Source organism: Balaenoptera acutorostrata, chromosome 5 (assembly GCF_949987535.1).
Source record: "Balaenoptera acutorostrata chromosome 5, mBalAcu1.1, whole genome shotgun sequence".
In the NCBI taxonomy this organism is placed as follows: domain Eukaryota; kingdom Metazoa; phylum Chordata; class Mammalia; order Artiodactyla; family Balaenopteridae; genus Balaenoptera; species Balaenoptera acutorostrata.
This window is the reverse complement of record NC_080068.1, coordinates 90,400,877-90,416,137: the sequence shown is the minus strand read 5'-3', so window position 1 is coordinate 90,416,137 and position 15,261 is coordinate 90,400,877. Positions and strand designations below refer to the sequence as shown.

The following is a 15,261-nucleotide window of genomic DNA, read 5'->3' as shown; positions in this document are numbered from 1 at the left end:
CTTTAACCCAGGGCCATGCAGCGGTAGAGATGAGATCAGAACCAGCCAAACATGGCTTTGGAATATAATCAAGAGAATTTAGTAGGTGAGGGCAGATGGTAGGGAAAAGGATGGGTTGAAGATAATAAATTTCACTCAGTAATGAGCAGTTACTGAGTTAAAACACATGTAAGGACATACAGTCACCTGTCATACACACATACACAAGAGCAACCTCAGAACCCAGGGACAAAAAAGAAGAGAGAAATGGGAAAGCATGAACGTGTGCTGGGGTTGTCCAGCAGGAACCTCTTGATAGGAGCCCACAGCTGCAAGTGCAGGCCAGTCGCCTGACACGGTGGCACGCCCCCTCGTCCTGTGCCCCTCTCTGCTTGCGATCCGGGCAGCTGAGGTGATCCTGCCACGACCTGGACGCGTGGGTAACACCACTTCTCTCCCACAAAGGGCAACCCTGCTAACTGGAACTCTACCGTCATGGTCCCCTTCCTTTGAGACCTGGAGAATTTGGGTCTTCCTGGAAGCCTTATTCAATTGTTTCCTCAGACAGAGTTCTGCTATACATCCTAATCTGCCAGGAATGGGACTCACAACCAGGCAGAGCAAAAGGGCACACAGGCCTGAAGGGGGAGGAGTGGGAGTGGGAGAGAGTTCAAGAAAATTAGGTCATTGAATTTTCTACTGAGACTGCTGGCTTTGGGTACATCCCTCCAGAGTCCTAGAACAGGGCTTTCAACAAGGGAAATGCTCAACAAACATTTGATGTAGGAAGGAAGGAGGGAGAGAAGGAGGGAGGAAGGAAGGAGTTCCATCAGTTGGCCTAACTTTGACTGTATCCTGTCCAAAGAGTATTCCTCAAAGTTCCAGACATTACAATGCTTTCTTCCATTGAACTGACCCTGGAAGTCACCATGCTTAATTACTCCTTCGTGGCCCCTGGGATTTTATGTCATCCAAGCTGTCTATTCTCATGTGCCAGCAATGACTGCAGCTAGTCTTAGAAGGCTCAGAAGGCTGGCCAGAAGGCTGGCCATGGCTTTCGTGGCCTCAACATCGGGGTGTTTGGCTCACAGTTTCTGAGTTTTTAACGTACAGTGTAGCTCTTCTTTAGATGTGACTGGATCTTGCTTCCCTGTACAAAAACAAACCCGCTCTGGCTGGTTTCGTTTGTATGTGTGGAAAAACACATATTAAGGTAAGAGATCCGTTTGAAAATAAACTGCAAAGGATGTCTGTAAGTAATCTCAAAGACTCTTCTGTAGCTCGTAGCTTTTTCTGTGGATGTGTTCATCTGCTAATGGAAGTGGACTCTAGTTTTCTGAGAGTTGGTGTAAGTGCAATCTGTTTAGAAAAGCAAATCTGCGTTTATCTCTTAACTGCACGTTGCTGCAAAAATACGAGGCCCTGGTAGAGGCAAGTCTCGCTTCCCCCCTCCTCTCTTAGGCCTCCTTTCACACTCTGTGAGCTGTTATGCTTCCTCTTTCAGTTGGGAGAATGCACGCTCTCCCTGCGTAAGTGACATGTCTGAACAAAATGCAAAAGTAATGCACTTAGAACCAACTCTTCCTGGACACCTAAGTGGTAGACCTAAAACTGTGCCCATCAACACCAAAACTAAAAACAGAACAGCAAAAAAATGGACCCTCCCCCTCCGCCCAAAACACACAAAATGGAACAGCAAAATCCTCACATTTGATCTGAAAAACTCAGACTTTTCTGAAATGGCTGGAACCAGCCCCGAGGAATTCCAGTGCTTCTGTGGGAGAGGCTTGCAGAATGAATGGTGAGGCTGGCAGAGCTGTGACAGTGTCCAGTGAGTCTGACAACGCAGTGACCTTGGGCAGAAGCTTAGTGTCACTTGGTCTCCCTCTGGCCACTTCACACATCTGTCAGAGACACATAATAACCCATCCTCATCTCGTGGGGGCTGAGGATTAATTAATAATTGATTGTAAATTACTTGGTACTCCTCAGAGGAAACGCATTCTGTAAGTGCAAAGAATCATTATTATCCAGCAATTCAGCTGGCTCTGAAGCACTAATGACTTCAGGGAGGCTGCTGGAACACACACTGTGGTCTTTCCAGTTTAGAAACCGAAAGTTCAGGGACTATATGGGGCTTTATTTCCCCTATTAACCCTACTATAAAACAAGACATTCTTCCCCACAAAAATGTCTGCCCTATTATTGCATTTTATCCTCTAAAGTATGAAAACAGATACCTTCCTGGATTCTGGCTGGGAATTCATAGCGGGAGAGTGGTGTTTCCCAAGGTCGATTCTCAGCACACCAAGCCCACGTGACACACAAAACCAAAAGGGCTTTGTCAGGATACCACACATAATGCACTTTAGTGCATTAGTGACCTGCAAGGGGTTTATGAGAATGTGTTGAACGTTATTTACCTGACTCCCAAAATGATTGGATAAAGTCCTGTAGATGTTTGCAAAAATTGCACATTCCACTCTGTGTGCACCCCTGATTTCAATGTGACTTTGAGGTTTCTCTCATCAGTGGATGGGGCTATTTCCATACCTTTGAGCGTGGGCAGGCTTAATGACGTGTTGTGGTCAATAGGATGTGGCCGAAATGACGTTGTATCAGTTCTGAGCCTGAGCATCAAGAGGTTTTGCAGCTTCTATTCTCACTGGTGGAACCCTGCCAGTCTCCGTAGGCATGAGCCCAGGCCAGCCTGCTGAAGGATGAGAGAGATGTGGCCTCAGACAACCACCAGCCAACAACCAGAGCCATCCGACTTATTGGGAGGAGGCTGACCACAGACGCGTGAGAGCGACCAGCTGCACACAGCCCAGCTTGTTGACCCAGAGACCTGTGAGCCAGATAAATGGTGGTTGTTTTAAACCACTAAGTTTTGGGTGGTTTGTATGCAGCAATAGATTTATAGTACAATAATGGCATCCATTAAAAAAACTCTTTTAATCGTCCCAGGGGTATAAATTGAAGTTGCAAATTGGTGATGCATAGACGATTTAGCATTTGGCCGGATTGGCTGTGATCAGCTCAGTATCCTTGCTGCTTCTTTGTCCATTCTCGTCTGTGCTTTGGGGAAGAAGCAGGGACTTACCTCACAGTTCCTGTCCTCATATGGTTCTGGGTTCTATTCAGCCAATCAGAGTCACTTGAGTGAGATTTGGAAAGTGAAAGAGAAGACAAAGCTATCATCTTTGGGTAACTGTGGGCAGAAGTGTGGGCAGATGCTGGTGTGAAGTTTGTAACAGCTTCTGGGTGAGCTCCTAGGAATCACCCCCATGGCCCTGGAACTTCTGGGTTTATGAACTCAGTCAGTTGCTTCCCCAGACCTTCCAAGGGTGTGGAAACCTCTGATGGGGGAGATTTCCAATTACATCAGAAATTAGAATGTGATGACTCTTATAAGGGAATTTCTAGGGTATAGCACGTGCCTGTGACTGATGGCCATGAAGAACCAGGCTCCAGTTGAAAGCTTTACTCTGCTACCTTTTAAAACTAAATGTTTGCTCATGTATTATAAAGGATTCCACTCAGGAATGGCCAGGTGGGAGAGGTGTATATGGGAAGGGGGCGTCTCCAGGAGCTCCCTGGGCATGCCACCCTCCCAGCACCGGGATGTGTTCACCCACCTGGAAGCTCTGTTATTCCTTTTTACCTCAGTGACTGAGGGACCTTCCTGGACATTTTGCCTCATTTTACTCAAGTGTAAAATGGGAATGACAGTTTTTACCCCAAAGAGTTGTTGTGAGGAATAGATGTGGTCCACACGCACAGATCTGTGGCACACAGTCGTTCTCTGAATGGCAGTTGTCTGTTAGTTCAGGCTAGGTCCAAATTTTCAATGAATGGAACCTAATTACTGAGTTGTGCTCTTTCAAATGGCCCCATGTTGCTCCCTTCAGTTTTCTCTTAAATAAGACACATTAGTACATCTCAAGGGAAGTACATCAGTAACTTCCCGGGCGTCTCTCTTTGGCCCCTCGGCTCCCTGATCTCTACGTCTTTTGCACGGCTTGCTCCTGTTGCAAAGATTGTTTTCTAATAAGTCAAAACGTTGACTCAGGTGAATTAGAACACAATTGCTGTGGTATTTCCCAGGGATTTGCCTTTGATATCAGCAAACATATCAAAACATCTCATTCCCCTGTAAGGATCTCAACAGGATTGTTTCAGAAATCAAAGGCAAGGTGGGGCGGAACAGGAAAGAGACAAGCAAGCATCCATTTTCACTGGTACAGTAGTTGCTGTGTTGAGAGAGTCCCGCAAGGAATCAAGACTGGATTGAAAACAAAAAAATCCAAAAAACTTTATCTGATGTCTTGCTGTGCTTAGCTTTTTGTTTGCTTACTTGTAGGGAGGCAGGGGTGAGTGCTGGGCTTCTTGAACTTTCTTATGGAGGAAACTTCAAGTGCAACTAAGAGGAAACCCATCTCCCCAGAGATCTTCACGTGTGGTCCAAACCCACAGACCAAAAAGCATGGCATTTATTTGATCTTTACAATGCATGTTAATTTTTCCTATATGTAATAATTTATTTTAATATGAAAATTATATTCTCCCTAAATCTCTGTAGATAACGGATGCTCCAGGAAGATGTGTGTACTGGGTTTACCCCTTGAATGGTAATACTGTAAAGAGAATGCACTCAGACTCAGACAGATACGGGTTTGAATTCTGCACTCCCCATTTTATAGCTGTGTGACCTGTGGAAAATGAGTTAGTTTTTCTGAGCCGTTTATCTCATCCGAAAAAAAAGAGATAACAATATTTCTTTGGCAGGGTTGTTGTGAGGATAAGAATTAAATGAGATAATGCACGTAAAGTGTCTAACAAAGTAAGTGATAACGTGCACAGGAAACAGAATTACAGTATTGTGTTAGTTTCAGGTGTACAGCAAAGTGATTCGGTCATATATATATAATTTTTTTCATCTCTTTTCCATTATAGTTTATTACAAGATATTGAATATAGTTCCCTGTGCTCTACAGTAAATCCTTGTTGTTTATCTATTTTACATATAGTAGTGTGCATCTGTTAATCCCATACTCCCAATTCATCCTACCCCCACGTCCCCTTTGGTTACCATAAGTTTGTTTTCTATGTCTGTGAGTCTGTTTCTGTTTTGTAAATAAGTTCATTTGTACTATTTTTTACATTCCATGTATAAGTGATATTGTATAATATTTGTCTTTCTCTGTCTGACTTACTTCACTTAGTATGATAATCCCTAGGTCCATCCATGTTGCTGCAAATGGCATTATTTCATTCCTTTTTATGGCTGAGTAACATTCCATCATATATACATGTGCCACATCTTCTTTGTCCATTCATCTGTCGATGGACACTTAGGTTGTTTCCATGTCTTGGCTATTGTAAATAGTGCCGCTGTGATCATTGGGGTGCGTGTATCTTTTCAAATTAGAGCTTCATCTTTTCTGTATATATGCTCAGGAGTGGGATTGCTGGATTATATGGTAACTCTATTTTTCGTTTTTTAAGGAACCTCCGTACAATTGTTACTTACTCTTAGAAGGAGGAAAATGAAGAAATTTTTCTTATCTTCTTGATTGCTGGAAGATCACTTAACTTTAGTCTTCGTTAAGGCTGAGATCTCACCGTGGACTTTGTGAAACTTTTGCAGATGTGGGGTTAAGGAGCCTGGACCAGCCGGAGAGAAGGAAGTACACATAGGTAAAGAGTGGACTCTATTTGAACAGCGACTTTGATTTCCTTCAGCTGGTGGTTGCCAACGATCTGTTCCTGAAAGACTTGCTTATATTTATGTGGATCTAAATGTTTATTCACATAGTCATGTGCTCGGGGCCTTGGAGTATTTATTGCACATTGAGCTGCCTGTCCCCATTCATTTGGTTCCTCTTATTTGCTTGATTTCTTTGCCTGAACAGATGGATTTCAGACATTCAAAATGCCTTGTCAAGTAAATAGGGTAGGACAAAATTGGAAGGTAAAAACCAAGGTTTTGCCTCCTGGTCCCTCTTCTGGTTTTCACTATTTTCTTTCTTTCTTTTTTTTTTCCTCTCTTTTTTTGTCACAAAGTATTTATTGCCTCCAGGGGAGGAGTGGGATGAAGGGGAGCATTAAGGCATCTCAGAATGGCTTTCAAACAAGTATCTGAATGGAATTTGAGGGATAGTGGTAGACACAATTGTCTTGATGGCCCAGGCTATCAAGAGCTTTGTTTTTTGGTTTTATTTTTGACAAAGGTATTTTGCAGCCAGAGTTTGTCATAAGCCTGAGAGTGATGTGGTAGGTTTAAGGCCACATCTTTAAATGGAATACAGCACATTAGATTGAATAGAATAGAATATGGCAGAAGTGATGAGATGTCACTTGAGAGCAGTGGCTTTCATCTTGGGAGCTGTCCCTCGCTCTCTCTCGGTGTGCTGGCTCTGGGGGAAGCCAGCTGCCACGTCGTGAGGCAGCCTGTGGAGGGGCCCACGTAAGTGAGCTGGAAGCAGGAATTTTGAGGCCCGCCACATCACGTGAGGGAGCTTGGAAGCAAATCCTCCCCCAGTCCAGCCTTGAGATGACTGCAGCCGGGCCAATGACAGATTGACTGCAATCTTAGGAGAGACCTTGAGGCAGAGACACTCATTTTAGTCACATCCAGTTTCCTGACCCATAGAAACTATGAGATCATCAATGTTTGTTCTGCTGAGCTGTTAAGTTTTGGGATCATTTGTTATACAGCAGTAGATAACTAATATATGTGGCCAATGCATGATGGTATAAAATCAGTTTTTCTTCCAAAGAGGTAATAAAGATCTGATGGCTTGTTGGTGGGAAAGGATGATCAGAGAGAATGTCAGCAGGGTTAAGACAATGATGGATTTCCATCTGGGGACGTGGACAAAATGCCCTGTCCTCCTAGAGGGGTGGATGGAAACCCTGGGTAAGTTTGAGGGGTTCTGCAAAGTAGAGAGGAATTAAGCCTTGCTTCTTGAGGAGGCAGTAAACTTACTACAGGAGAAAAGAATATCTGCTGCATTGAAATAACAGAAAGTAGAAGTAACAGCCAGTGTGTCTAGGCCAGGGGTTGGCAAACTTTTTCTGTAAAGAGTCAGATAATAAGTATTTTTGGTTGTGGACTGTTCATTCTCTGTCACAAAGTCTTAACTCTGTCCTTTAGAGTGAAAGCAGGCAGCCTCCTCCTGGACCTGGAAGGGCTTCTCTGTGAGCATAAAGAGATGCAGAAGGAGCTGTGTGGACGGGAGGGTGGAGAGCGCCCCGCATTTCAGCTACATCTGTAGGTGGGTGAGGACCGAAAGGGAAAGATCAAAGGGAACTGTACCTCTCAGTTGGCGTGGATGACTGCTAGTGACGAGCCAGGAATTTCTTCCCAGATTTTAATCCCTCCCTGGGGAGGGGTGTGTGTGTGTGTGTGTGTGTGTGTGTGTGTGTGTGTGTGTGTGTGAGTTTACAGGGACAGTATCCTGAATTGATTGAATTCAAACCCCAAAGTCACTGAGTTTCCTTGAATTGGCAATTTTTTTTCCTCCATCAGTGGTAAATGGAGTCTCAAGAACTAAGTTTGTATCAGTTATGGAGAAATGAAAAAGGTGACAGTTTTGCACACCCAAGCACTATGATCATGTAAAATCTGTGTGTGCTATATGCATATAAATCGCTATAAGAAATAATATCAGATTTTCGAGTTGGGGAAAAGCCAAAAGTTCAGAGCACCTGAGTAGAAATATCATTGCCTGCCGTTCCTGGCTAATTCTAGAATTGGGCCAGCTACGTCATTTGCAGGGCCCAGTGCAAAATGAAAATTCAGGTCCTTTTGTTCAAAAGGCAGGAAAAAAGTGCTGTTAAAGGTGGTACAATATAAAACTTTTTCCTTTCTTCTATGGTCTCTTTTTCAACTTGTGATGGTGTTTTACATTTGCTCTTTAGTGTTGTTCTAAGTAAAGAAAAATTAAAAATTTAATTATTAATAGCACTTTTACTGTTCCTCTTTATATTTTGCAATGCCTCTTTTAAATGTAAACATAAGACTATTTAACTAATATAATCACCCAAATGACGTAACTCAAAAAACCCCCAAATTACATAACTCATATTTTGCAGCTTGTATGTGCATATATATATATATATATATATATATATATATATATATATATATAAAACATACTTATATATATTTTTTCTTACTGGGACAGTAGAAATGCTGCACAAAATGAACCCAGCTGTTTTAAAGCTGTTTTAAATTTCACTTCTTGGTACATGCACATTCCACCAACACTCTCTATCTTTGGCTGACAATGAGTCAGGAACGGAAAGGAAAAGGGATTATGAGTCGCCTCTCTTTCCCTTTCCTTCTGTGTCATCATTTTCAGCATCTGTGGTTGACTAACAAAGGGAAGTAGTATGAGGAAGAGAGGATATAGCAGGGTTCTGATTTACTTTGCTAGGGCTGCTGTAACAAAGTACCACAAAGAGAGGGGCTTAAACAACGGAAATTTATCGTCTCACAGCTCTGGAGGGAGAAGTCTGAGTCAAGGTGTTGGCAGGCCCATCTCCCTCTGAAGCCTCTAGACAAGGCTTCTCCAGATCCCTTTCCAGCTTCTGGTGGTCCCTTGGCTTGCGGCAGCATAACTCCAATCTTCACATGCCGTCCTCCCTGTGTACATGTCAGCGTCCAAATTTCCTCTTTATATATAGATACCAGTCATATTGGATTAGAGCCCACCCTACACCAGTATGACCCCATTGTAACTAATTACAGCTGCCATGACCCTACTTCCCAATAAGGTCACATTCTGAGGTGTGGGGGGCGGTTAGGACTCCAGCACATGAATTTGGGGGGCAGGTACACAGTTCAACCCATAGCAGTTTCCTTGGTTGTTCATGTTTCTTAGAGCTCATTGCCTCATTTGGAGCAAGTTCTAGTTTGAACAGAAAGCATGACCTCTTGGGGCTGGCAGTGACCCCACAATCTATGACTGACTTAGTCATAGACGTGAGTCTTGCTGAAGTCCCCTCATCATGGGCCACCGGCTTTCTGTGCTCGTGAGGCGCCATGAACACTGTCTGGGGACGTGGCAACAAGGGACAGAGGCTGACACACATAGTGTGCCTATCTCCTCTGCTCGTGTGCATGTTCCATTGTCCCATCCTCCTTCACTTACAGAACCCAGGTTCAAAGAGAAAATTATTAAGCATCTAAAGATGGCGACAGTTGAGCATTAAACCAAGCATAGGGCTTTTTGAACCTAGGGCCCTGTGGACCGTATGGGTTGCACCCCTACAAAGCCAGCTCTCTCCGAACTGTGACCCAGATCTCTTACCTGAGCTTCATCCCCTGTTCTCCAGATCATTAGCAACTTGTTGGTGATCATATCCAGCCATTGAATTCCTGGAGTGCAAGGAGGTAAGCGCTTACCCAAGATTCCCAATGAGAACAAGCAGGGCTGGAGGCCCATTGCCAGGCCCCTGGACCATTGTTTACTGTTTTCCATCCATCACCTGGCTACCTGCTTCTCAGCTACCTGTTTGCTAAGAGTTAGCTCAGTGTGAATGCCTGGAGCACAGAGAGTTCTCCAGGGTTCAGTTATCCCCAAGATGTGGCAGGACGCTCGTTAGATGTGTGTGGACAGGGGACTGACTTGCTTTGCCCTCTTAGATGGCAATGGAGGCAAGTGGTGAAAAGGCAGCTGTTTCCCATCTAAATGGAGTTCAGGGCAATGGGACAGTGAGCAAAGCTGAGATGTCAGAAGGATCTGAATTTTCCTGTTCACTGCTCAGTGAAAAGCTTTGAATTTTGAGCGGAGGGGCTGGGGAGTGAGGAAGCCAGAAGGTGGCCTTATCACACAGCAGGGTCACAATACTTAGATCTGGCCTAAGGCAAAATGCTCCAATGATGGAATTGATTTTTAGGGTTCCCTGGACATTTCTTGGTCTCCTTCTTGTCTCAGTTAACTTTTGCTCGGTAACAAACCACCCCAAACTTAGTGCCTTAACATAACACCATTCATTTGGCTCAGCATTCTGCAGGGAATTTGGATTGGGCTTGGCGGGACAGTTCTGGTCCAGCCCATCTTGTTCAGGCATTTGTGGTCTGCGGCTGGGGCTTGCTGGCTTGTGAAGGGTTAGAGTAGCTTTTGACCGTGTCATGCCACATTCTAGACACATTCTAGAATGAGTCTACCTCATTTTGTTGATCAAAGCAGGTCACAGGCTCAGGTTCAAGAAGTGGAGAAGAAATAGATTCTACCTCTCTGTGGAAGGAGCTATAACGTTTTGTGGCCATTTTGCAATTTACCCCATTCCCCCCGGACCCCTCTCAGCATCTCATGCCTTCCATCCAGGCCTGCTAAACTTCACCTGTCCTTGGTCTCACTCCTTTTTTTATCTTCCCCCTTGTTATTCCAGGGCTCTTTATTCGAGATCTTTTATGGGAAAGAGCCAGTTCATTTTAGAATAATTTGTACCATGATCGGTAACAGAAGTGGGAACACTAGTGGGTTACTCTGAGACCTTTCTTGTGGTAGAAGTTCTGGGCTTTTTGGAAAACCAGGCCTTAAGTCAAGTCTGTCTTAAACTTTCATGATCATAAGAAATACCTGGGGAACTTGTTGAAAAATGCAGGTTCCTTGATCCCATCAGAGACGTACTAATTCTGTATTTTCTAGGAGGAGCCTAGGAGTCTGTATATTTTCAAGCTTCCTGGGTGTTTTTGTTTGTTTTTCTTTTTTGAATAACTGGGTTTTGGAAACACCACCTTATTTCACTGTCCCCACAGCGTCCGGCACCTATGATGTATTTGAGAGTCTTTCCATGTGTAACTGAATTGAGTGGAGCCATGGTTCTCACGTGTGGTTCCTGTTCCAGAAGCATCACTTTCTTGGGAACACATTAGGAATGCAAATTCCCGGGCCCTACCCCAAGCCCACTGAACCAGGGACTCTGGGGTCAGGGCCACAATCTGCTTTAACGAGTTGCACTGGAAGTGCGGAACCTTAACCGCTGGACCGCCAGGGAATTCCCCCAGGTGGTTCTGATGCTTGCTCAAGTGGGAGGGCTGCCAGGGCAGAGCCTGTCAGTAGGGCCTCCTGGGCATCTGCACATGTGAGTGAGAAAGGCCCACCCAGGCCTTGGTCCCAATCAGACCTGACCCTCTTGCCCTCCTGCAGAGTCTTCCTGTGGCTTCCAAGCTCCTTGAGCCAGTCCTTGGGCCCGTCCTCACCTGTGCTAAGAAACTCACAATTTGCTGAAATTCCTTCTTCTGCCTTCTGGACAGGGCCTCTGCCCCTGCTTGTTAGGCAAAGTCTCTGAGCTGATAGAAAAATGATGGCTCTTGCTGAGCGAATAGAGCTTTTAAGATGGTGTCAAGATATTTTCCCCCTTTTCCTGAGCAGCTTTTAAAACTCTGTACCTTAGGGGGGAGTGCTGAGGGTTTAGGCATTAAAAAGGAATTGGCACGACGGGGCCACCATTCCTGCAGAGTTTCAGATGCACACTTTATTAAAGTGGGTATACACAGCACACACACACACACACACACACACACTCACACACACAGCCTGGGTATCAAGTTCCTTGAAGCCAGGTTCTGCTTCATTGCGGTTTCCTGGAAAGCCCTTAGCAAGTAAGTCCTCGTCAGCCCAATTGGCCCCTGGAGATTTTGTTCTGTGAGCCGGAAGGCCCCCGGGAGAGGTGGGGAGACTGAAGAAGAGAAGGATGTTGGCGTGGACATTAGGAGTATGACTTCTAGCCCAGATACACCACAAATTCTTGAACACATTGCTTCATCTCCCTGAGGTGCAACTCCTTCTCTGTAAAATAGGACATATATTTAGATTTCACCTTTCCCTAAAACATCTTTGAAGGTTCTTACAACTATAAATGCACTTAGAAATACATAAACAGCACTTAGAAATACATAAACAAAAATTAGGAATTCCATAGGAGATTTGAACAGAGATCAGTGGTGGGAAACTGGAAAGAGAAAAAAATATTAAGTTCGATTCTGAGAGTTTGGACAGCCCAGGAGGCCTGGAAGAGGTAGAATCAAAAATTCTTTCTCACCTTGTCAGGTGAAAGAAGGAGGTGGGTGTGCGTGGGTACGGAGTGCAAGTGGGCTTGGGGGTGGGCCATGAAGAGAGGAGGAGGAAACAGAAGTCAGGTTAAAACACCTGTATTCCAAGCCCCGGCCCTTCTGGCTGCTTCTCTGACATCAGCTTTCCCGGAGCCCATGCACACTGGCTTTCCTTGGCTCTGGTGTGGCTGACACTTTCCCCGGGGGGGTGTGTGCAGCAGTCAAGCAGACCAGCCCTTCCTTTTCCTCCCTTGTGCTCACTAACGTGGTCAGGTGGTGTTTAGTTACGACACTGGAATTGTCCTCCAAATGCAAGTCTGCTAATGGGGTGTCTGTCTTCAGATGTGGCTTCAAATGGGAAGCGAGTCTTTCAGCTCGAAGGAGTACAAAACATCCCACCCATAGCTGAATGTGCAAACTGAGAGGGAAGAGAGGCTATTAGTGGGTTACGGAGTCAAGCAAGAAGCCAGTGTTGCGTAGACGGGCTGGAGGGAGCTGGATGGGAATGGGGTGCCCCACATGTCATGCTCTGCTAACAGACACCTCTGAGAGGGAAGAACAAGGTGGGAGACTCTCCCTGCCAGCTCTCGAGACAGATCACGAAGCTATGGTGAGGGCAGTGTGGTACTGGCACAGGCAAGTCGATCACTGGCAAAGGACGGAGAGCCCAGACACACTCGATGCATAACTGGCTGGCACTGCAGCTCAATGAAAAAAATGACACTCTTCAATCAACACTATTTATTTATTGGCAATTGGTTATTACTATTGAGAAAAATACAATATCCCTAGCATCGTATAGGTTAAAACTCTATTTGTAGAAAGACTGAAATATAAAAGTCTAAAAGCTTTTACAAGAAAATAAAACATCTTTATGAACTTGATGGAAAAAAGAATTTCATAATGTTCCAAACTCACAAACCATAGCAAAAATTGAAAAATTCGATTTGCATTAAAACAAAAAATTTTTTTGTCCATCAAAAGATACCTTTAAAAAGTTAGGAAGAAATAAAGAATTAATAGCCAGAATACATAAAGAACTTCTCTATATCAAAGAGAAAAAGACAAACAGATTAGTAAAAACAAGCAAAAGAGTTAAGATATAATTTACCAAAGTGGAAACATCAATTGCTAATAAACACATGAAAAGATGCTTAATTATTAATAAGGGAGATGCAAATTAAAACTAAAATTAGGTGCTGTTTCACACCATCAGATTGGCAAAAATGAAAAGTCTGACAGGACCAAGTTTTGTTAGGGTGTGGAGTGATGGGACCTCTTATCTACTGCTGTTGCAAATTGGCAACAGTAAAGTTGAAGATACGTATACACTATTGCTCAGAAATATACTGCTAGATATATATCCTAGATGAATTAATATATACACACATACATGCATACACACATATGTATACATATATATGTACACACATATATGCAGGCATGTATATGCACATATACACATGTATACCTATGTATGCACACACACACACATATGTTAGGAGACATGAAAAATAACAATCATAGAAGTATTGTTTATAATAGTAAAATATTGGCAACTTCCCAGCATCCATCCAGAGGAGAAATAAATTGTCATATCTATAATGGAATTCACATAGCAGTGAAAAGAAATGAACTAGAGCTACATGAATCAATATGGATTAATTCCACAAACATAATATTGATCAAAAGAAAGCAATTTGCAAATGAATTTTTGCAGTATGATATCTACAAGAAAGTTCAATACAGACAACAATTTTTTTAATTGAACAGGGAGAAATATATATGGAAAGGAAAAAAGAAATGCAAATAAATGAAAAACCTCCAAAATCTGGACAGTTTCATCCTGGGTAGAAAGAAGAAAGAGAAGGAACCTTGGAAGACACTGTAAGTTGACATTGAGTTATTTATTTATTTTTTTAAATTTTATTTATTTATTTATTTATTTTTGGCTGTGTTGGGTCTTCGTTTCTGTGCGAGGGCTTTCTCTAGTTGCAGCGAGTGGGGGCCGCTCTTCATCGCGGTGCGCAGACCTCTCACTATTGCCGCCTCTCTTGTTGCGGAGCACAGGCTCTAGACGCGCAGGCTCAGTAGTTGTGGCTCACGGGCCTAGTTGCTCCGCGGCATGTGGGATCTTCCCAGACCAGGGCTCGAACCCATGTCCCCTGCATTGGCAGGCAGATTCTCAACCACTGCGCCACCAGGGAAGCCCCGACAATGAGTTATTTTTTTAAGCTGGGTGATGAGTTGTTATTCTTTACGCTGTTTTGTTTTGTGTCTCAAGCATTAATAATATAAAGGTGTAGCCTTGTTAGTTACTGACCCGACCACTTGTCCTTCCTCAGAGATGAATCAGGATTGATCTAATCCTGGCATGGCCATTCCATTTTCCTTTACCAGAGACTTTTTCCTAAATCCTCAGATTCTCCCTTATGTATGGGATTGGGCACATAACCTATTTTCAGAGCTAAGACGAAGTGAGCTGGGGGGCTTGGTTCTGGAAAGCTTTTATTTTCTGATAAAAGAATCCTTTTGGCCCCTGCCTCTTCTTTCCTTCTTGGGACACCAGATGAGGATGTGATGTTTGCTACTGTGGCAGCCACCGTCGTGGGGTGACAAACACCACGGCGGAAGGCCAGTGCTCTGAGGATGGGAGAAGAGAAGAATGGTCAGAGCCGGAGTATCTGATGATGTAACCAAGCCGTGGAATGACCCCTGGAACCATCCAGAACCCATAGATTTTTGTGAAGTAAACAATAATTGTCTTCATGGCTCAAGCTACTGGTGGTCTGACTTTCTGTTACTTGTGGAAAAACCTTCCTGATACAAAACCCAACAAATCATTTTCCTTTTAACCTTAGTGTTGGGCTTGCCATTCTGTGAAAACACTAAGCACTTTCTCTCTTTCAAATCTCTGCTCTTTTTCCCATGTACAAGACCCCTTATGTCCTGGTGAACTCCTCAGCTCTAAAAGCTCTTCTGAAACGCGTTGTCTGTAATGCTTTCCCAGCGAGCCCAAGTCAACAGCACCCTTCCTTCTCAGTTGGCACCCACATTTCCTCGCTCTGTGTTACAGCCCTTACCTTGTGTGGCCATGCATTCCACCACGAGTCCCTTTAAGGCAGGACCGTGTCATCTTCATCACTATGTCTCGAGTGGTTGACACAGTTCCGGATACAGCATAGGGACACAGTAGAAGCTGGGTAGAATGA

General features: G+C 44.0%; 1 long non-coding RNA gene across 1 annotated transcript; it reads left to right on the top strand.

The window, feature by feature from the left end:
• Window positions 1–5,498: 5,498 nt before the first annotated feature.
• LOC130708267 (uncharacterized) lies at window positions 5,499–14,772 on the top strand. The gene is made up of 3 exons (XR_009008414.1): window positions 5,499–5,679; window positions 13,823–13,936; window positions 14,619–14,772. It is a non-coding gene; the product is annotated as an uncharacterized LOC130708267 (long non-coding RNA).
• The last annotated feature ends 489 nt before the right edge of the window (window positions 14,773–15,261 follow it).